The 23,629-nt window shown below is 42.5% G+C and overlaps 1 protein-coding gene and 1 long non-coding RNA gene across 3 annotated transcripts in view; both read right to left on the bottom strand.

Moving 5' to 3' along the window:
* NAT8L (N-acetyltransferase 8 like) overlaps positions 1–23,629 on the bottom strand; it is a 76,575-nt gene that overhangs the window by 13,671 nt on the left and 39,275 nt on the right. The window lies entirely within an intron of this gene.
* LOC128349862 (uncharacterized) lies at positions 638–7,864 on the bottom strand. The gene is made up of 5 exons (XR_008319043.1): positions 6,453–7,864; positions 2,031–2,210; positions 1,689–1,739; positions 1,169–1,296; positions 638–910 (listed from the first exon to the last, which is right to left on the bottom strand). It is a non-coding gene; the product is annotated as an uncharacterized LOC128349862 (long non-coding RNA).

Genomic DNA, 23,629 nt, shown 5'->3' with positions numbered 1-23,629 from the left:
GCACTGGTTAAAGGAATGTTTGACACCTTCCCCAGTGGTCTAGTAACAGCTTTTTTTTTAGTGTTGGGGGGGCGTGTGTGTGATCTTGATCAGGGACATAGTTCAGGAGGAAGTGAGTGTTTTCCTGTCCCAATCCAATTTTGACACCCCTGCATCTTCTTTTAAGGTGTGTTGTTGTTTTTAAGCTGAAGGATCTGATCATGGATCTCCCATGTCACGTATACTTTGATCCTGAGAAGCATGAATTTTTCCCTTCCTTTTAAACATAGAGGAAGGGATGGGCACTAGCATTGTGGTCACACTGATGAAGAAACAGAACTTTCAGTTAAAAATAAGAGGTGTTCATAGCAGGGAGACTAATGAATAGGCATTGGACTCAGTAGTGCAGGATCATATTGCCACGGGTATAGTATTGCCTGTGAGCCAAGCCCTAGCCTCAGAAGTAATGCCTGAGGAGCACACATATGCCAGTTCCTTCTCAGAATGCACAAGAATTTGATTCTCAAAGCATCTGGTGCAGGTGTTGCTGATAGGCTATCAGTTGTGATGCAGAGAGAAAGTGATGGAGCCAGAGATGATGAGAAGAAGGACTGTACTACTTCTGGATACAGAAGAGGAAAAATGCACACACAATCTGTTAAATGGGGGAAATAAACACACAATTTATTTTTAATACAAAAAAGATGAATAATTTTTTAAAACATAGAAAAATACGTAATTCAGAAATTATCTGAAATGAAAATTGTACAAATATGCTTTATCTTCTTTTGTTAAAAACATTCCTTGGGGGAGGGGGACAATCTCTTCTCTGCGGTGTTCTAGAGTCTCCTGCAAGCAAGGTAGACTCTGGCAGTGTGCTTGGCCACAAGAATGGGATGATGCTTTGTTTCCTCCCTCAAGGCTGGTGGTTCTGAGTGAATAAGAAAACCAACAAATCAGAGTGCTGTTGCTTGGTCTCCTGGGCACCAAAACCTGCTGTTGTGAGTATTCCCACCCCAAATGCTTTTATCTCTTTTTCTAATGGTTCACATTCTAGAGCACTATTTGCAGATCACTTCCAGTTATCATGAAAATGAACTGAGCTGCTTTCAGTCAATACTTGTACAGCATGTTTTAAGCAACTTATTCAATATTTGTTCCACTTAAGGATTCTTTTTGAGACACCCACCATTTGGAGATTGATAGCTGGATTGTAACTGCAGAAGCAGAAGCAAAATAACAATAAAGGAGAATTCAGGTTCCTGCTGTTGCCTTGGAGAAAGCCAGGTGGTGCTGCTGCCGATGCTGCTGTTCTGACTACAACACAAAAGAAGAAGTTTGGAATCAGTCAGCTCGCCCTGAACACACTTTGCAGGAGTTAGTCCATGCAACCCTGTCACAAGACCCTAACAGCAAGGTGCATTTCTACTTCCAAGCTTTCACCTGATGAATGCTCCGAGTACTAGGAGGGGATTATCCACCCTCATTCTTCCATTGTCCCCAAACCTGGTCATGCAAGTATTACAGAGCATCTATATGTAACAAACATAACAAAGAAGACAGTGGCAAACAATATTATCTTGTTCCTGGCCTTGCTTTCTTCAAATGCTTTCTGTCAGCATGAATTTCAATTAATACTGTATGGAACAGCCAAATCATAACACCAGATAATACAACTATGTTATACTAGCATGACAATCCACACTTACTTTGGCTACAGTCTGCAGCATCTTAAGGGCCTGCTGCTGCTCCTTCCGCCACTGAAAAGAAAAGGAAAAAAGTCATTCTGTACCAACTACAAAAAGGATACACCAAGCCTTCACATCTACTACTCTACACATATATTATTCCTGACTCCCTCCAGGATTTATTTTCCACCTCCTCAAATCTTACTCATTTGAACACACCTAAAATTCCCACATGCACCTACCTTTACATCTTGAAATTTACCCCACTCCTCACCAACATCTTGTCTCACAATTATTTATTTTCAAGCCCCTCACCCTCTCACTCCACTAACATACCAGCTGTACAGTGACCAATATACTTACCAGAGGACAGCTGGTGGATGTATGCAGCAAAGTGCTCCATACTTGTCCATCACTGAGCACATCCACGTAACTGTAGGATCTATGCTACAGGAAGCCAAACGTTCACAGTGTGTGTTTGCAAGGAGTTACCACCAGAGCTGCTACTGCTGTGACTTTCTCCTCCATCAGCACCAATGGCTTCTGCAAACAAAGTTAGAAAGTCTCTCTGCCCAGCCACTCTGACAGAGTGCACAATATCCAGGATACAATGTGTACACTATGAGATATGTTATAAATGAATTCATGCCCAACAATCAACCCACTAGGAATTAAAATTACATGGATGGATACATAGTGGAAAATTACCTAATTAGCCCACAAAAGCAGAACAGTTCCACTCAGCTCTAACCAGGATGGACAAAGGCCTTCCCTGGTAATTGCACAAGTACCTTCTTTGCCCAAATAGAACTTTTAATTGCATGTTAATTCTCATGCTGCTTTAATTTCATATTCAGAAATGCCACTACAAACTTGCCTTCCTCTATTTTTACAGCCAGGTTTGGTCCCTGTGAGCTAAAAATTCTCATAATACTTTATAAATGGATTCTAAAGTTTAACATTCAACATCTGCATACTGCAACACACTGCCTTGTTCACAACTGCACCTTGAGGCCTTTCCCCTTCATCCAGTGCTCCAGTTCACTAAGAATTTGTGATGGCCAGTAATGTTCATGCCATGGGAGTATGAGACCAGATATCCAGTCTGAGATATTGTACTGACCTGTTCTACAACACCATTACCAAGGAAACACAATTTGGCTAGATCCACCATGCTCCAATGTACTACCTGTGTAGGCTGGTGACAACAGCTGCAAACATTCCTTGTACCTATTATAATCAGAAGATTCTGGATGAAAAGGTTCACTTTTATTAATTGTGCTGACTGTAGTTGACTGCTGAGGTAACAGAACTCGCCATACACTCAGAAGCATGTTACCAAATTCTTCTTAAATATTGCTGTAACCCTAATTCCCAGTAGGAATTATTAATTCCCAGTAGAATGTGCAAAACGTTTCGACATCAAAATATGTTCACTTGAAACGGAGTGTTTTGGATGTTTCGAGCTTGAAACAAAACACCCTTTAAATAAAGGGCCTGTTTTGAGCTTGGAACAAAAAAAACCCATTTTGATTAGAAACGTTTCGACATTTCAACAAGATACTGTGCTGAAGATGGATAATGTGAAGGCAGATTGAACAGACTGGCATGAAGGCAGGGAAAGAAGCTCCCAGTCAACAATTCCACAAACTGCTGACTGGGGAAGCTCTGGCAGGCCCTGTCCTCAGCATTGGCCCACCTCCCTTGCATCTGACATCAGACACAGGGGACAGGGCCACTGCCTGGGAGGAGGGTTGCTTCCCATCCTCCCCAGTCAGCATTTCATTTAAATGCTTGCTGGCTGGGCTCCCCCCCCCACCAGCATAACCAGTGGTTCAGTGAAACAGTGGCTAGGGAGAAGAGGGGCATGCCTCGTACTTCTAGCTGACAAGCGCTTTGTTTGCTGGTTGGGTGCGGGAGGGGGCAAGGGGGTGCCTTGGTGGCCATCACAGACCCTACTGACCAGGGAACAGTCACCCGCCTTGCTCCATAGTCCCTATGCCCCTGCTTAAGTATTTAAACCCTTACCAACAAGAGTGGTGGTTTCCTACTGAGAACAGGAAGTATGGGTTGATAGTTATTAGAGTAAGACATTAGTGGCTATAGTAAGTATTTAGCATTTTTTAGAGATTTATCTCAGGGGTGATTATTGTATCCTGGAATTAATGGGAAAGTAAATACTTTGAAATGTATTATGTTTCATACAAGTCAAACAATAGAAGATATAGAAAGATGGCTGGGTAGATGATATTCCCCTTGTATCATGGGTACAATATGAGCCTGTAGAAAGGAGTTTTATGGTCATATTTGAATGACGTTGCATTGAATTTTATAGACACTATGCAAACAGATAGATAGATAGATAGACAGACAGATAGATAGATAGATAGATAGATAGATAGATAGATAGATAGACAGACAGACAGACAGACAGACAGACAGATAGATAGACAGATGATAGATAGAAAGAAAAAGTATTGACGCTTTTGAACTTTGGTGCTGGAAAAGACTTTTGAGGACACTATGGACAGCTAGGAAAACAAATGGATGGATCATAGAACAAATCAATCCAGAATTTTCACTCAAGAATTTTCACAAATGACCAGGCTCAAACTATCTTACTTCAGACACATTATGCAAAAACCCAGCTCCCTTGAGAAGTCCATAATGCTGGGGAAAGTTGAAGGAAAGAGAAGAGGAGGACAGCCAGCAGCAAGCTAGATGGACTCGATTACGGCAGCAATGAATGCACCACTGAGCAGAGGCGTAGCTAGAGAAAAAAGCGCCTAGGGCAAACACTGAAATTGCGCCCCCCTGTCCAAGCATCTGAAACCCATCTTTCAGATAACTTTACCATAGTATAAGCTCAAAAATACAAGTCAGGCTCGTTAATCTTTTAATATTTCAAAAACTATTTAGCAGTGGACTTAGCCAGACCAAAAAATGCTGGAAAACTACAAATTTCAGTATGCTGGGGCTCATGAAATACCCAAATACTATGTGGAGGTATACTTGGAAAACTAAACAGAAGTGTCTGTCTAATTCTCTGTTATGCATTGTAGCATCACCATTACATAAGTTTTAAAAATAAATGGAGAATTTGACTTTTCCCAGATACTCTGAAAATAATGAAAGGATATGCAGAGTAAACTGTGTCACTGCTTGGAATATATCCTAGCATTTCAGAAAGACAGTTAAAATGAGAGAAAGAGAGCAAGAAACTCCCAGTGGGCCTTCATACTCAGGATTTCACACTGATTCAAAGACAAACTCACCATTAATAGCCATATTAGCAAGACATCACATTTAACTCACTTATCACAAGAAGCAAAGTAAGAGCAAAGGAATACAATCCTAGGTCATAAGCATCAGCTCAGTATTCACAAGCCCTGATTCTCTGTACATAGTGCCAATGTGAACATGTGTACAGTGTATAATATAAAATATTTGGGGTGTGTGTGCAAAGACTGTGGGGGGTGGGTTGCAAAGGTTCCCCCTCACCCTGCTGGCCTCTAGGGCCTCGCAGGTACCATTTGAGCATGGTACCTTCTTCAGCATGTGCGGTGGCCATTTTTAAAAATAATCTTTTTTTTTAAATGGCCACTGAAAACAAAATGGCCACCACGCATGCTCAAATCACCTCTGCAAGGCCTGGTATGACCTAGGGCCTCACAGAGGCCATTTGAGCATGCACGGTGGCTATTTTGTTTTTGGCAGCCATTTTTATTTTATTTTTAATTTTTACAAAATGCACCCCCCCTTCAAGTGGCGCCCGGGGCACGTGCCCTGCCTGCCCTACCCTGGATATGCCCCTGCCACTGAGAGACCGCAAAGGCCAAGTTGAAGACAGATCATAACAGAGAGAATCTATCTATGTGGTCGCTAAGTGTCAACACTGACTTGATAGCACTTAATCAATCAATCAATCAATGCCGATACCTATGTCTTATTTTTAAAAAGTGTGAATATTGGTGACACATATATGCTGCTAAGGGAATTTCTTTATTATCATTTAATATTTAGTGTATAGATGTCTGAACAGACTGCTTATCATTTCTTACACAGAGACCTTGCAAGTAGTTACTTGGCCTCATATTATTCCTGCCTGGTATGCAGCCCACTTTGAGGGCAGTAAGAGGGCATACTGGGTTTGTGGAATATCAAAACAGGGCTTTTATTTTCTTGTAAACAGTTCCGGACTTGCATCATTCCTGTGCACAGCTGTACTACCTCTGACACACATGATTACCACACACCTCTCCAAAATGTTGAGATCTTGGTCTTCAATCACTGCCAAGCACTAAATCAGATTTGCCAACACACTGGACACATAATCAAACACATTCCATGCACGCCACTCAGACTTCTTGCCTTTGCCATGAAATGATTATTGGTATCACACCCACTGAATACATCGAAGGGCAATCCACATTTCCCCCCCCAGGCCCTAGTAGTTCTGCAGTTTTGTGGACAGGAATCCAATGGCACTTTGCATCTCTTCCAAAAGAAACCCACATGGTCTGAAGGCCAAGCTCCTTCAGTGATAGTAGAAATGATACGGCAATGACAAAATAATCTGTGATCAAAATACCAAAACATCCCTTTGATCAAAACATCCTTGCACCCCCCATGTTACTGCATTTTTGGCATGGAGTGTCAGACTCTTCATATGAGCAAGGTTGCAGATATTTTGGTTGCTTAAGACATTTTCTCCTTCTTATTACAATAACCGTGTTCTCTGTACTGAGTCTTGCCATCTTATCTGCTAAAAGTGGAAAAGCTCACTCTTGTTGCTAGAATTTCTTAAGAAGCTTTTCCAATCATTTGGTGTTGTGTTGCTTCCTTCTCCTTGATCCTTTGCCCCAATGACACCTAGTCTCTGCTTTCAGGCTGGCCTGCAAGTAAACATCAAAAACTGTATCACATCTCTTGTACTTTCTACATTATATCTGCATGGTATGAAGAAACACACCCTCTGCATATCAATCAGAAGTAGTTCCCATTTTCTGTGGTTCTGAGGTACTGACCACAGCAGACCTATCTGCTAGGATGATATCTGCTGCTAGTTCTTCTTGCAGCACAGTTATATCAACTTCAAGAAGTTAGATCAATTGAGACTTCCCACATGTGTGAAGCTTTCCATTGTCACTTAGTGATGATGGAGAAGACTGCTTTTCATACTTCGAAAATGCCTGCAAATCCAACTGACTGTTCTGAAAGGAGATAGTCATGAGAAAAGGCTGCGATCTTCCTTCATTGGAGCCTGTGGAGCAGCAACCTGTATACCGTCTAGAGATTGTACATATCAGGCAGTATAAAAATATGATTGATAAACAAACAAACAAACAAACCTGCGGTTTGAAGGAACACAACTTGTTTTTCTTAATAAGTCAAAATAAGAAGTTTTCTTCTTAATTTTCTAGTCTCACCATGAATAACTGGAGCTGTTCTATACCTCTGTCATAGCGTGAAAAAATCATGTCAGCACAACTGCAATATCTCTCGTGTGGAACAGGGTGGTCTAATGATCATTCTGTAAAAGGCTGCCCCATTTCCAGTATGACATTGGTGAGCTCATCCATGAAATAATATTTGTTGAGCTCATCCACACTGTTTGTGGTGATTACTTTTTTTCTAAAATCTTTGATACCTGAAACTTTCTCATAGTCATTCACTCGACCAGGAATTCTCAACCTTGGGTCCCCAGATGTTGGTGGACTTAAACTTCCACAATCCCCAACCAAAGGCCACTGGGGCAGGGGCTTATGGGAGTTGAAGTCCAGTAACATCTAGGGACCCAATGTTGAGAATCCCCGCACTAGACAACACTTGGGTCCAGCAATCATCCACCACCTCAGTGCTGATGGACTCTCAGTTACTGCAGTTGCTCCTCCATCACCCTTAATAACGTCATTTGCCTGCTCATGCACTTGATCAAGAGGCAGAGTTGAGTACGCTTTCTCCGGTTTGTGAACTACAAAGTTGCCTCTGTGAAATTGCTCAGCTATCTGTGGGGTAGGTTTTCCAATGTCTTAAGTGGATGGGGAGCCAAATGGAGATAGTTAGCCAACAACAAAAGGTATCAATTTAGGTAATGCTTCACAGTACAGTACAAAGTTTGCTTCTCCAAATGACCAAATAAGAGTGAGGATGGTCAGTTTCACTGAAAGTATCAGATACCAAAAGTGAAACTGTGGACTTTCAAGCTTAGGCTTCTCACACCATGTTTCAAAGTCCATGACACAGCCTTTGGAAAGATCTGCTCCATCAGTACAATACTGAAACAGAGTGTACGCTCTGTTCAGAAGTTTATACAAACTGCATGCTGTGATTCGCCGATATGCCTATTGTTTCTTCATTATGTTTGAGGCTGTCAAAAATGAATCTGCAGTACCTGATGATAGTATGTCTGCTTCAATAAGGGCTTCAGTCCAACCACTGTCTGGCAGCAAATTTCCAATATGTAACCAAGCATTATTAGAAATTTGTCCTCTCGATACAATTCAGCCCATTGCCACTGGTTTTGTTTGACAAAAGCAAAGAGCAGCTGGTCTATAGCCATAATGGGAGCTTGCCCTGGGTTTAGGAGTTCAATTGTGTCCCGTATCTTGTTCAAAACATGCTTCACGGTAGCAACTGAATGGGCCTGTTTGCATAGCAGAGGAAGTAGTGATGTGATGCTGATTTCAAAATGCTAAATCCTTCTCTGTGCTGCAGGCAACCTTGTCCACCACTTCCATTAGGCTTATCTTCTGTAGCCATTCTGTCTCCATATGTAGGATGTCCCTGAAGAGTAACGGGCCAGGTAAATCCACAGGGCATGCAGATACCATTTTAGGAGGAGTCGGCACACTGATTAATATTTAGATTTTTTATTGAAACACTATATTTATTTTTAGCCACCATATTTGACTTTTGGAGTGACCATCCTTACTTTCTGAAAACAAAAATATCTGACAATATTTCTGCCAAATCTCAGACCTGAGATCATCCGAATTATTCAAATGATCTTTTTATGTTTTAGTTTTTCCATCACAACACCATATTTATTTTTAGCAACAAGGCTAAATTCAGCACAAGACTCCAAATGTGTTTAGATGACACTAAGGCTGTTCACATGAGCAGCCCTATCTGGGCTTGTGCAGCCCTACCTGGGTTGGGCCTTTCGTGTGAAGTACCAGGATCAGCCCCAATCCTGGTGCTGCCCCGCCAGATAACCCGAGTTTTTTACCCAGACTAATAGTTGTACGGCAGCCCAGACTGCCTGCAGCCCGAGCTACCATAGAGGCTGAGGGAAGGAACGCCCCAGCCTCTAGAATGCCTTCAATGCACCGCGCAAGCAATGCAATGCATTGTGGGTTTTGTGGAGGCTGGGCCCCTCTTCCCCAGCCCCTCTTTTGCCATGCCACTTGCCGCAAAGGCATTCATGTGGGAGCATGGCAAGTGGATCATGTGAGAGTAACCACATGATGCTATGGGGAGGTTTACCTTCACTTTGACTATAATACTCAACATCTGTGTTTTAAGATACTGAAAGAAATTAATACATCTTTGCTTAGAAATCTTTACATCAAGTATGTGAAGTATAGAGCATTTTTGTTCAAAGATGTGCAAGGTTGATAGAGAAGTATCCCAACAGACGCAAGGCTGTTATTAAAGCAAAAGGTGGTTCAACAAAATATTGACATTGGGGGGGGGGGTGATCCTTTTTCAATCTCAGTAATTCTTGTTTTTATTTCTGACACTTTTTCTGGATTGTAATTGTGATGTTTTTCAGTTGGATGTTATAGGTTGCATTGAATAAGTACAGCTGGTGAAGGGAATTTTCTTTGTGTTTTCATTTCAGGATGTAAGGGAACCAGAATATAAGGTCTATCAAAGGGGGTGATTCTTTCCTATACCCACTGTAAGTATGTTTTCCACCCTTTGTCATTAATTGGATTCAAACATCCAGATACACCTTTAATCTCTTTTTCACCAAAGGTGAGCCAGTCCAGTCCAGACACAGTGCTAGTCATGTAAGTCAAACCCCATTTAGGAGGAGAAATTTTAGGTCTGGAGGGGAAATCCTAGATACAGATTGGCCAGAGACCTGGGTTGCACAAGATCTTCTCATTGGACATACGAGTGGTCCATATCTGGAAAGCCAGGGAGGTTTCCATCTCTTTAGTTCCTACACATTTCTGAGTACTAACCTAGAAAGATGTCATCAGTTTCCATCTACTAACTGGTGTCAAAATGGAGATGCTACAGGAATTAAAGCTCCCTTAGCTAACTAGTGGTGTGCATGGAACCGGGACATGCTGGTTCGAAGTGGGGTGTGTGTGTATCTTTAAGGATGGGGGAAGGTGTTCTTACGCCCTCCTGCCACCAGTACTATCTTTTAAAACGGTCTGGCGAGGCGGCAGTGTACCTCCTTGCTGCCCCAGTTCCTCCTAGGACCGGAAGTGGACGGAAGCGCCGGAAGTGTGTGAACAAAGTCTGAGGTACGCTGACGCCCTGCTGGACTGTTTTAAAAGACAGTGCTGGTGGGAGAAACACAGCAGGAGGGGTGAGAACACCCTCCCCTGTCCTTAAAGATATCACCCCCACCTTCGAACTCATCGAACTGCCGGACATTTGACCCAGTTCAGAGGCCCGTAAAAGGGCCTCCAAACCAGTCCATGCACATCCCTAGAGCTAACTGCTGAACTAAGATAAAACTCAGTATTAATTGGTTAGCTACTGTTGTCCTTTCTTATTTCCAGTGAATGTTTCACCCCCTTTTGGGGGGATTTCCCCAATATCCTTATTGTATGCAACCCTTTAAAAAATTATACTTAGAAGTGGCTTCTTCAGTCTGGTTTTAAAAGCTTCTAGAGGAGCACTCACAAGGCCCTTCCTTGCGTGCAACACAGAGCAATCGTACTACTGTGTGCTATTGTCTTTAGAATCAATCTTTAAAATATACAAGCTGGCACTATGGGCAAGTGTACTGGGGGCAGTTCTGCACTGCCTGAGTTGCTGCTGCTGCAAGCATCTAAAACACTGGTGCTGTTGCGCACAGAGGCGTATCTAGGGAAAATAGCGCCTAGGGCAAACACTGGAATTGCGCCCCCTGTCCAAACATCTGCCACCCATCTTTCAGATAACTTTACCATAATATAAGCTAAAAAATACAAGTCAGGCTTGTTAATCTTTTAATATTTCAAAAACTATTTAGCAGTGGACTTAGCCAGACCAAAAAATGCTGGAAAACTACAAATTTCAGTATGCTGGGGCTCATGAAATACCCAAATACTATGTGGAGGTGTACTTGGAAAACTAAACAGAAGTGCCTGTCTAATTCTCTACTATGCATCGTAGCATCACCATTACATAAGTTTTAAAAATAAATGGAGAATTTGACTTTCCCCAGATACTCTGAAAATAATGAAAGGATATGCAGAGTAAACTGTGTCACTGCTTGGAATATATCCTAGCATTTCAGAAAGACAGTTAAAATGAGAGAAAGAGAGCAAGAAACTCCCAGTGGGCCTTCATACTCAGGATTTCACACTGATTCAAAGACAAACTCACCATTAATAGCCATATTATTAAGACATCACATTTAACTCACTTATCACAAGAAGCAAAGTAAGAGCAAATGAATACAATCCTAGCTCATAAGCTTCAGCTCAGTATTCACAAGCCCTGATTCTCTGTACATAGTGCCAATCTGAATATGTGTACCGTGTCTTATATTATATTAATTTTTTTAAAAAAACATTACCTGTAGCCTCTTTGGGGGGCTTCCTAAAGGCTGTGGGGGGTTCTGCAAAGGTCCCCCCTCCCCCTGCTGGCCTCTAGGGCCTCACAGGGACCATTTGAGCATGTGTGGTGGCCATTTTTAAAAATAATCTTTTTTTAAAATGGCTGCTCAAAACAAAATGGCCACCGTGCACGCTCAAATGGCCTCTGCAAGGCCTGGCATGACCTAGGGCCTCACAGAGACCATTTGAGCATGCACGGTGGCAATTTTGTTTTCGGCAGCCATTTGTTCTTTAATTTTTTGATTTCACAAAATGGCGCCCCCCTTCAAGTGGCGCCCGGGGCACGTGCCCTGCCTGCCCTACCCTAGATACGCCCCTGGTTGTGCAGGAGCACTCTTGTGCTACTATGTACAATTGTGCAATGACACTTGCACAATGCTATGCCTATTATTTCTAGCCTCTGACATTCTCTGCAAGCAGCTACACAAGTAGCCCTGCAGGGATGCAAAAAGACTAGAGCTTAACTGCTCTATAGTTTTTCCCCACAGCCCCAGCAGGTGTTTGTGTGGGGCGGGGGGCACTATTTTCACTGCTCTCTCCTCACTTCAGATGGTTTTGAACTCCATCAAATCTGTCCCTGAGGGTTGCACAGCCTAATAAATAAATTTGATGGTCAAAAAACCTGCTGGTTAAGACCAGAGTTAAGGCTATCTCAATCTATGTGGAGTCTCTTGTATATGTTTGTATGTTGCATCTGTGTGGTGAGTGTTTGTGTTGCTGTGACAATGCACAATGCTGTGCATTGTGCACTGCATTTGTGTTGTGTTTGTGTTGTGTGTATGTTTGTTCATTGCATGCATGTTGCATCTGCATGTGTTTGCGCATTTGTGCTTGTATGTGTTGTGTGTGTGCATTTGTATTGTATGCTGCATCTGCATGTTCCATCTGCTTGCATTTGTGTGTTGCATCTGTGTGGTGTGTGTGTTGCAAATGTGTGTTGCATGTGTTTGTGCATTTATGTTGCATGTATATTTTTGCATTCACATGTGTTTGTGTTTCATGGTGTCTGCGTTCTGTGTATACATTTGTGCCCTTGTGATGCATGTCTGTACATCTTTAATGTTGCACACAACATTGTATTCCATGTGTTTGCACCGTACATGTGTCCGTGCTTCTGTTTCATACATGTGTTTATTTCTGTGTTTCATAACTGTTTGCATACTGTGCATGTTTGTCTATGTTGTGTTTGTGTGTGCTTGTGTTGTATTTTTGTGTATGATTGTATTTCTGTACTGTGTGTGTGTCTGTGTGTGCACATTTGTTTTGCTGATGCATGTTGGTGTTTGCAGTTTGTGTGTGTTTGTGTTTCATGGGTGTGCCTGAGCATTTGTTCTGCGTTTTTGTGTTATATGCATACATGTGTGTTGGGGGTGTGTGTGTGCACATATTGCTTGTGTTGCATGTGTGTTTCTGTTCCATGCATGTATTTCTGCGTTTGCATGTGTTTGTATATTTGTGTTGTGTGCATATTTGTCTCTGTGTGTTGTATGTGTGTGTATAAAAGTACTTCAGTTGAAAACCTGGCAGTTTCCTACACATCTCTACAGAAATATTATTATTATTGAGTTTTCTATAAATTAATGCTTTCAAAATACATACTAATAAATAAGTATTGCCATGGGAAAACCTTTTTTCATTTTTAGCTGCCAGTCTGTTACTTCAGATAGAAAATGTTGGATTAGTAAAGCTGTTTGTCCACTGTTGCTTATTATACATTTTTAAGCTTCTCCTTTTTAAAATGCAATAAGCTGGTTTGGGGATGAAAGCTTTTCATTATCAAAGTCCATCATGGATAATAATTCTATGACGGTCATAAGCAAACCAAAAATTAAATACTACCATGTTTAATCACTCAAATGGTACCAATCGACCCATGTTTAGACCTCCTGGCCCATAGACTGAGGAGGAGGTTCTAGCACCACCCAGATTCCTCTTCTGTCCTCCCACAGCAAGTCCTTTCTGGCCCCCTGGCCTTACATAGGCTGGTGTAGGCCACACATGCTCTGTGTCCTACAAGGCATCCAGGTTCCCTGGACCCTGGCAATGCAGCACCACAATGGCAGTAGTGCAGTGCCACACTGACCAGTTTGTTCTCTCTTCTCATATGAAGCTGCTCCTACTGGCATCATGGCAACACTCACTGAGTGTTTCTTGGCTGCCCTTGCTTTGGATTCTTCACAGCTGATGATTCCTTCGGTCTTCAGTGATGGTGTGCTGTGGGCAGTGGAGGACTGGAAGACTGGAGACCATTCTGGTGCATGCCCACAAAAACCTCAATGCTCCAGTAACATTACTGGTCTAGTAAAGAGTGAGTACTGGGGGAAGTCAAAAAGACCCCACACCGAGGAAAACAGATCTGCACCCAAAATATACCCTCCTAACCAACAGGAACCCCTGCATTGGAATAACAGTAGTCTACAGGGACTGGTAACTGAATAAAATTAGCAGTAAAGCCCACAAGATTTTAGTCAGAACTTGCAAGAAGCTGTAGAAAAGGAGGTCAAATTCCCTCAAGTGAGCAGCCTTTGAAGAGGCTTTCTGCATACAAAGCATATGCTCTACCACTGAGTCATGGCCCTTGTATGTTTGCACAGCATTGCCCATCTTTGCAATTAAAATATGTTACCTCAAAAAGTACAATGTGTTTCTTACCTCTTTTGCACAAGTATATTACTTCATAATCATGTTTCCAAGAAGAGAACAATTGTAATGCTGCCTGTTTCAAGGCCAAAGTCTCCCACAAAGAGCTATAGACTCCTGTGGTGCTGTTTCAAACTGCTTTGACCTTTTCATCTTGATTTGTTTTAGAAGACAAGACTACTGCTCGGGGTGTTTTTTAACAACTCCTTGTGATAAATGGGACTTACCAGTCATATTAAATTTATGTCAAGCTGCAAAAGAGGGATGCCTGGGGGAAGCAGCATCTGCTGCACAGTGACTAATGCTGATAGGGCAAGTCTGTGCCTTTGCCTTTGATGTACAATTCTGTCATCAGTCAGGTCATAACTGCACAGCACTCTGGTGTAAGAAAACATTTGCGGTTAAGAGCAGACAGTTGTATAATGTTTGTTAGAACCACTCAATCATAAATCAATAGGAACATTAAAATGTACAAATCCCTTTTAACGCAACAGTGTGTCGTTCTCTTTTAGGCACCTGCTATTTCTGTTCTGGACTATTACTATGCCATCTTCTTTCTGGTTGTCCACTCTGTACTGCCCTTTGCCTTCTGTTCTGCTGAGCAGTCAAGCCTGCTCTATTTCTTCTCCAAGTGTCTCTAGCAGGCCCAAGTCAGCCAAGCTTTTACAGCCTCATTTTGTTCTTCACTATGAGATTCTCCAATTTTTTCATTCTCCGGTCCATTGTGGGGCACCCTGTTTCAAATTTCCTCTAATCAGAAAGGCCAGCTATGCTGCAATAAATCCATACAGTAGTTGGAATAAAACTGTCTCATTGTTCCTGAAAGAACCAAACCTCTTCTAAACTGCCACTGAAAAGATAGCAATACAACACCTTGCCATAGACATATACAATGCATCTGCAAAGCATAACTGGATTATGGGGATATTCTACAATAGCTAACTTTACCATATTTGTGACTTGTTATAATAAAATGGGTATCAGTTATGCAGGAGAGTCTTCTAGACTTGTCAGTGATAAAAGCCATGGAACCAAACCAAATCTGAACAATGATCCAGAGCGGGGTTTTTCAAGAAATGATCCCATACTCAGATCTCTGACTTGCCTTGAACTTTAACAAAGTTTAACAAAACAAATGGTTAGGAACATAAGAACAGTCCTGCTGGATCAGGCCCATCTAGTCCAGTATCCTGTTTCATACAGTGTCCCACCAGATGCCGCTGGGAAGCCCACAGGCAGGAGCTGAGGACATGCCCTCTCTCCTGCGGTTACTCCCCTGCAACTGGCATTCAGTTTCAATAACTCAATTAGCAATTTGGGGGGTGTTAAGGAACATCTCTCTGTTCCAACCCAGACTGGCAGACACTATTTAATGTATTTATTGAATTTATATCCCACTTTCCCCCATGGGAGACTTACATGGGATTCTCAGGAAATTATCCATCCAGGCACTAGGTGTGCTTAGCTCCAGTAAGGCAGCTGCTTCATGCGCCCTCAGACCATGCTCTGGTCTGGGAACCAGGAAGCCTCTGGAGAAGAAGATGAGGGAAAGGGCTCTGTGGTTGGTAGTTCTTCAGTCTCCTGCATTTACTTTAGCCCCAGTTCAAAACCTTCTTTCAGATGAAGACAAAGAAAAGCTAAACTTTATCAGATGAAATCTGAAATACTTTTTAGAGTTTTGTATTCCTGAATGATGAGCTGAATGCGAGTGCTGATATTCAGCCAGAAACATCAAGGGTTCCTAACCTGTGGTACTCTAGATGTTGCTGAACTTTAACTCCCATCATCCCCAAACTGACCTCGGCAGGGCTCCAAACCTCCTTATCGCCTAAGGTACATAGTAATGCCTGCTGCATAGCTTACACAGCCTGAAGCCCCTAACCACAGAAGGGCCTTCACCTTGACTCACTGCAGCTCCCTACCTTCGGCTGTGTTAGACAGAAGATATAGGAAGATCCCTCTGTACCCCTGCAACACTGGGCAAGTTGAAACCACTGAGCACGTCCTCCTCCACTGCTTATTCTACAGAGACATCTGCAATATCCTTATTCTCCCACTACTTACTAGATTACCAGGCCATACAGGCCAGTTCTACGTCTCTCTATTACTCTCTGACTGCAACTCCTTCATAACACATAATGTTGCCAAGTTCTGCATGGCAGCATGCAAAATTAGTTGGAAACTGACAGCCAGCAAGAGCTAATCAGGCCGACACAGCTCATACCTGTACTGTGGTCTCTCCAGCTACTCAATCCTACAGCTGTCATAGCTTATCCCTCTAGCTTTAATTTTAACTTAATTCTAATTAGCTTCTCATAGCAACCTTATCTTAATATATTTTAGCATTCTTATTATAGTATAATCATGTTAATTTTAACTAAAAGTTAATTTTAATTACGTCTCCACCTTTTAACCTTATAGTTGTAGGTATAGACTGCTTTTAACACTACAGCTGTTGAGTTCACAGTCTATATTTTTACCTTATGCTAGTCAAAGACCAAAATAAAGATACTGATTGATTGAAAATTGGAGTAGTAATACACTGTAGAGAGTTGTAAGAATTACTGAGATAATGTACAGGAAGTGCTTTGAACACTAGGCCTGTGCAAAAGAACAGAGGCTCCATCTAAAAATAGAAATCCACTTTTGATGTAGTGCTGTGTCAGTTCTTAATTTGTCATGGAATTTGTTTGTCTCCGAACTCTGGAGTCCCTTCCTCAAGTTATTTTTTCTTCTTTCCCCACTGAGAGTGACACTGTGATGAAGATCTAGATTACAATGAGAGTTTAAGAAGAGAAATATATACAGCTAATATTATTTGTAACTGTTTGGAGTTCTTTATATACATTGCCTTACCTAATTACTTAAAAGGCAAGAATTTTTTACTCATAGCCAATGATATGAACTAACAGTGCAATATTGAGAGTATTGCCCCAACCGCAGACCTTACACATAGCATACATTTGACAAGTTTGCATAAGCTCACAGGGAAATTCAGTGCCTCTGAGTCAGCAAATCTAAAGCTGAATCCTTCCTTTTCCATAAACTCAAAAGTAGTAAAATGGAAGGCACTTTTTCTCTTTCTCAGCTCTTTTGCTCATTCTGCAAGATGAGAAAAAACTAACCTATTATACAGGGTTTTTAACTGCCTAGAGACTTTGGTAGTGGGCAGTATACAAATATGTCAAATAAATAAATAAATAAAGAAAGAAAGAAAGAAAGAAAGAAAGTTTCAGGATTACAGAAGTAACGAAAACCCTGTTTTGGAGGAGTAAGAAGGCATGCTTTATCTGTGGCTATCCTGCACTGAGCACTAGATTACTTTTAAGGTCCCTTCCAACACTACCCTTCTGTGTAGATGGTATTGGTTGCCAGCTGGGTACTTGTAACATGGAATAGTAAATTTCATTTGCACGCTAGCTGCAGTTGCATAGACTCCATGTGTTTCCAGTAACAGACAAACCTAGGACCTGAGTCCACCACTCTGCCACTGATCAACATGCACCTCTAAGAAGTAGAGAAGTTCTGGAATTAGCCACAGCATAGGATGGACACCACATCATATCCATATTCTTAAATATTGTCCCTGTTAATGGCATGGCCCTTAACAGCCGCACATTCCTGGCACTTTGGAAGATGAGTGAACATGGAAAGCCCTTAATACAACATGTTAAACTGAAACATTTTTTGTTAATAGAATTTAAATACATTCAAACTGATTGAACCGAACCATTTTATAAATGCAGGATCAGAACTGGAAGCTGGCTGAAGTGTTAGGCAGAGCCAGGTGTGCAGCTAGGTAATTTTGGACCCTGGACCTAATGAGCTTACACATGCGCGCACACACACATATGCAAAATAAGCATCTTTTCTGTATATATACACATTTCACCACAAACCTACAGGTCTGGGTCAGAGTGCATTTGCACCCCACCCCCAACAGCAGCAGCAGCAACAAAAACCACACAAGCTCCAATGGATTCACACAGCATTTTGACCATTCAGACTTGCTCCACAGTTCAAATACAAAAACAAGTTGGACATATAGTGCATTTGTAAGCAGGGGGATTTGAACTACAATACATGGCCCTGGCTTCACAGTTCTCACGCAGACCTTTTGGGTCACAAACCAACTTTAGCATAGTGCATTTGGGTGTTTTTTTTTGGGGGGGGGATTGTTGTTGTTGTTTTAAACGCTTTGTTTATTCACATGTAACAGTTAGTTCCACTTTCACAAGGTAGGATGTACTTCACTTCCACACCATATAAACTGTAAAGATTTTGTAGTCTCATATGTTATGCTGGCTTTAGAAATGAGGCCCCATGCACCCACTCTTTGCCTTGGTCTTTTAGCTGGACATTGGGTTGGGGAGGGATGCATCCAGGCAGAAATCCAACAGGTGCAGCTTCCCCAATCACTTCCTAGAGATACCTTGATGAATTTCTTCCTTAAGGTACCTTAAGTTAAGGGCACCTCAACTTGCAGTTCCCATGCATTTTAGAATACGAGTGAAAATGTAAAGTATCTTAACTCTCATCTTCAACAAAAGGTTTCTCAATGACTAAATTTCCAGATTTTATAAAAAGAAAAATCTTACTGGGCACTGTGGAAAAGAAAAGGCACTTACCCATGCTGGCTAAGTGGAGTCCCCATATTCTTAGGACTCCATAGATCATACCTATGATCTAGAAACCTCATGTTCAAATGCAGAATTCTGGCTACTCAAAGAGGGCAGCATACCTGATGCAGATCTTTGGTGTAAAAAGGCAGTCCACCATCACTTTGTATGCCCTTACAGGCCCCCCCATCATCTTGCTGCCACCTCATGTCCCCTCATAAGCACAACTGCCACCTTGCCGTTGCCCCACATGTCCTTGCAATTCCAAATTGCCTACAAAAGGAGAGGCATTCTGAATGCATGTGTGCACACACTGCCTTGATACTGCCGCTGAGAACAAAATTCATTCCACACACTGATGAAAAAATTTAGAGAGAACACTGCATCCTGCCCAGGTTTACACGAAGCATCTGAAGCAACAGACTGTAGATTTCCCTTTTTTCTCTCTGTTCCATCTCTGTCTTTGTAACCATTATAGGATTTTACTGTATCTCTCTCATTCATCTCTGTTAAGCTTAGGAATGCTGTCGTAATCAAGTCCATCCATCTTGCTGCTGGTCGTCCTCTTCTTCCCTTTCCTTCAACCTTTCCCAGCATTATAGACTTCTCGAAGGAGCTGGGTTTTCGCATAATGTGTCCAAAGTATGATAGTTTGAGCCTGGTCATTTGTGCCTTAAGTGAAAATTCTAGATTGATTTATTCTATGATCCATTTGTTTGTTTTCGTGGCTGTCCATGGTAGAGAGGAGAGCTGGTCTTGTGGTAGCAAGCATGACTTGTCCCCTTAGCTAAGCAGGCTCTGCCCTGGTTGCATATGAATGGGAGACTAGAAGCGTGAGCACAGTAAGATATTCTCCTTAGGGGATGGAGCTGCTCTGGGAAGAGCAGAAGGTTCCAAGTTCCCTCTCTAGCTTTTTCAAGATAGGGCTGAGAGGGATTCCTGCCTGAAACCCTGGAGATGTCACTGCCAGTCTGTGAAGACAATACTGTGCTAGATAGACCAATGGTCTGACTCAGTATATGGCAGCTTCCTATGTTCCATTTACCACCCCACCCTTGCTGCCTTGTCTAGCCTTACAAGGCCCTCTGCCATAGCCTCACATTCTCTCATAGGTCTATCTGCCACACATGTAACACACACACACACCCCTTGCCACGCAGATAGCACTGGAAGGAACTATACTTCCTAGATGTCCCTGCATGCCTTCCTGTCCTCTCAGCACATCTTCCCAGCCATCCTCACAGGCTCAGGTTTCCAAAGAAGAGCCCCCCGCCAGCACTGCAAATATGAGGAATTGTGTGGAAATGGCCACAGTAGGAGTAACTGCTCCATGTAGTACAGATGCCCTAGTATCCAGTACCTTTCTATAATTTAAGAGTCAATGTTTAAACTGCTACATCTCAGCCATTTTACTTCAGAGCTGCACTAGAATTGGAGGAGTAGCATTCCTTGTCACCTGGTTGATGTCTGCAAACTTTCAGGCAGATTGGACAAAGTGTTTAGATTTTATGGCCAACAGAATGTTCATGGCTTATAATAGTAGAATGTTGGAACTCCTCCTTGTCTTAACTATACTAGCAGTTCCCACTGCATTTGCAGGATAAATTTTCCTTTCTACCAAAGAACTGCCAATTTGATTTGTATTTTTCTGAGGTTACTGTAGTCTTGTTTGAGTGGAGTTACTATCCACTGCTTCTCCAATTCAATAGTATTACAGACCTCAATAACTGAGCCAGAATTTTTCTTCACTCACAGAATACCACCCCATTTAAGTACCACAGATTATTTTATATCTGCTGACAAAGTTATTATCTTCACTAACGAATATTTTAATTCTGTATCGGGCACAATTGGCAACACTCTGCTCAGTCTAACAGAGCAATCAGGATTCAAATTGTATACTATACTAAGTTCCATTTTGATTAAAGCTATTCTATAAATTGCCTACAAAATAAAAGGATAACCATGTGAAAACAAGGTAGTATTTTCCCATGTTGGCTAAAATCTTTGAAATTCCTTCAACTAAAATAAAGTTGTTTCAAAAATACATGACTGAATAAAATTAGTGGATTCATTCATCATGGCAGGGTAATCCCATCTTGTTATTTTAAGCAATTGCTGTACAAGTGAATACGGAAGTAATAAAGTAACATCTATTCACTTCAAATGTGTACTTCATTTTTTCCTTCATTTTTAAAAATACAAATTTCAGTGAAAAACAAGTGTCAGTGAAAAACAAACAAGCCACCACCAGTCATTGGAGAAGTGAATTAAAGATTTAACCAGTTAAAGTATGTAGTACACCGCTCTGGGCTCCTTGGAGGAAGAGCGGGATATAAATGTAAAAATAATAATAAAATAATAATAATGAGTCCATTCTTGTATCATCTTAAACATGGAAAGTGAACCATGTCCAGGTAGGTGGAGACATTATGCTGGCTAAATATTAACCATGGTTAACAAATCAAGAGCCAATCCCTGGAATGCACAATCCCTCCTTGCAGCCCCTCCCACTTAATACATTATTCAGAAAATGGGCCACATTGCTCTTAGAAAATCCTGACTTTGGATTAGGCCAAAATTTCCAATCTGCTTTCCAGGCTAGTTTCTCCTTCTGTCCAAGACCATGTGGCAGTAAAGACTGGGAAGGGGAAGTCAGTACCAGGCCAGCTGAAATCTCCAGGGGAGATGACCCCACATCCCCAAGCACATACTGAAGCTATTCACACAACCGCACGAAGGCGGGCCAATGCAGCCCAGCCCACTTTCGTGCGGTTGTGAGAACCACCAGGCCCGCGGGCAAGCCCGGTGGTTCTCTGGTGGCTAGCCTGCCTAAAAACCCTTCCCCTTAACCCAGGTCAGCAGAGCGAGTGCTCTGCTAACCCAGATTTTCGGGTTATGAGATGCCACAGCGCATCTCTGCACCACAGCAACTCATGAGGAGACCCTCGACTGGGAGGCTCCATCAAGCCTCCCAGGCCCAGGGGTCTCCCCAGCATGCCCCACACACTTGTACGGAGCATGCTGGGACTTCCGAGGGCCAAGTAGCCCCCCATCCCAGCCACCCCCACCAGCTCCATGACGAGCTGGTAGTTGTGTGGGTGGCCGATCTGTCTGCCCAGGACGAGCACTCACTAACCCTGCCAGCACTTCACACTAATCGTGTGAAGCGCCTTATTGTCTTACCCCACCCAGTTCCTGGCCAGGAAGGAAGCTAAGGGGTTGACCTGGCTCCTGGGAGGCTGGAGGAGTCTCCAACCTACCTGGCTTCTGAAACTTGTTCTTAGGTAGAGGAGTGAGTGGATATGGTTTCTTTAAATAACATAGGAATTCTCGTGTTAGGTCCCCAGATGTTATTGGACTTCAACTCCCATAATCCCTAGCCCCAGTGGCCTTTGGTTGGGGATTATGGGAGTTGAAGTCCAATAATATCTGGGGACCCAATGTTGAGAATCCAACATTGAGCTCTATAGGACTATAATACAGGGCCACACTACAGGACCATAGTCATAGACAATCCAGGCTGTATTGTGTGTAAAGTTCCAGTCTGGTGGATGGGGGAGTGAAAGGGGGAGCAGGAAATATTTTAGTAGGGGCACCCGCTACCCCTTGCTACCCCTTAGAATGGCAGGAGAGCTGGTCTTGTGGTAGCAAGCATGACTTGTCCCCTTAGCTAAGCAGTGTCCACCCTGGTTGCATATGAAAGGGAGGCTAGAAGTGTGAACACTGTAAGATATTCCCCTCAGGGGATGGAGCCGCTCTGGGAAGAGCAGAAGGTTCCAAGTTCCCTCCCTGGCTTCTCCAAGATAGGGCTGAGAGAGATTCCTGCCTGCAACCTTGGAGAAGCCACTGCCAGTCTGTGAAGACAATTCTGAGCTAGATAGACCAATGGTCTGACTCAGTATATGGCAGCTTCCTATATTTCCTATGTAGAATAATCCCTGGTCGGCGGTATGAATCCTGCCTTTGCTGCTGCAAAGCTCTAAATCCCCTGCTGCTGCTGCTGCTTGTACGGCATCTTGCTGTGCAAGATTCCGCTGCCAGTCTGTGAAGACAATACTGAGCTAGATGGACCAATGGTCTGACTCAGTACTGTATATGGCAGCTTCCTATGTTCCTATGGCAGTACCACTACTACTAACTGTTGAGCAATTGCATGTTGCTTCCATTATTCCCAATGGAAGCTGCACAAACTGTGATTGTGCAATGCTTAGTAGCAGCAGTACTACTACTTCTCTTGTGCAGCAGTGTTTGCTGGGGATTTAAATCTGTATCACCCATGTTTCACTGCAGAGGATGTCAGCCACCTTCTTTTAGACAAGCTTTTAGTGATTGATCGAGAGATGGCTGCTGCTACAAGCTCTGGTGCTAGTTGTTTCTATATTGTTGTATATGGTCAATTTTTAATTATTTTAAAGTTTTTATTATAAGCTAGTTTCTCTTGTTCACCACTTTGAGCGAAAATGTGTGGGAAATCATGTAGAAATGTAAATAATAATGGCTGATGAAGGTGCTGGTGCAGTAAGCACACAGAATGGGGCGGGGCAGTTTTCATCGATCTCCCCTTCCTTCAGAAGCCCACCATGATTCCCAAAAATATGTCTCTGGGGGCTGCAGGAAGGGAGATTTCAAGGAAGGGGAGATTGACTAAAATCACCCTTCCCCATAACACGGGCTGCATGTTCACTGCACCAGCACTTAGTCATAGTCTGCACCAGTAATCTGGATGCTGGTCTAAAATAGCAACAATAACAATGGTTAAGGATAATCAGACTCTTTCTTAAATCATGCGGTGGAACTGCTTAAAACATCTAGGAGAGGAAAGGTTGTGCCATTGAGTCGGTGTCGACTCCTGGCGACGACAGAGCCATGTGATTTTCTTGGTAGAATACAGGAGTGGTTTACCATTGCC

The sequence above is a fragment of the Hemicordylus capensis genome, chromosome 3, assembly GCF_027244095.1.
Source record: "Hemicordylus capensis ecotype Gifberg chromosome 3, rHemCap1.1.pri, whole genome shotgun sequence".
In the NCBI taxonomy this organism is placed as follows: Eukaryota; Metazoa; Chordata; class Lepidosauria; order Squamata; family Cordylidae; genus Hemicordylus; species Hemicordylus capensis.
This window is presented reverse-complemented; position numbering and strand designations above follow the sequence as displayed.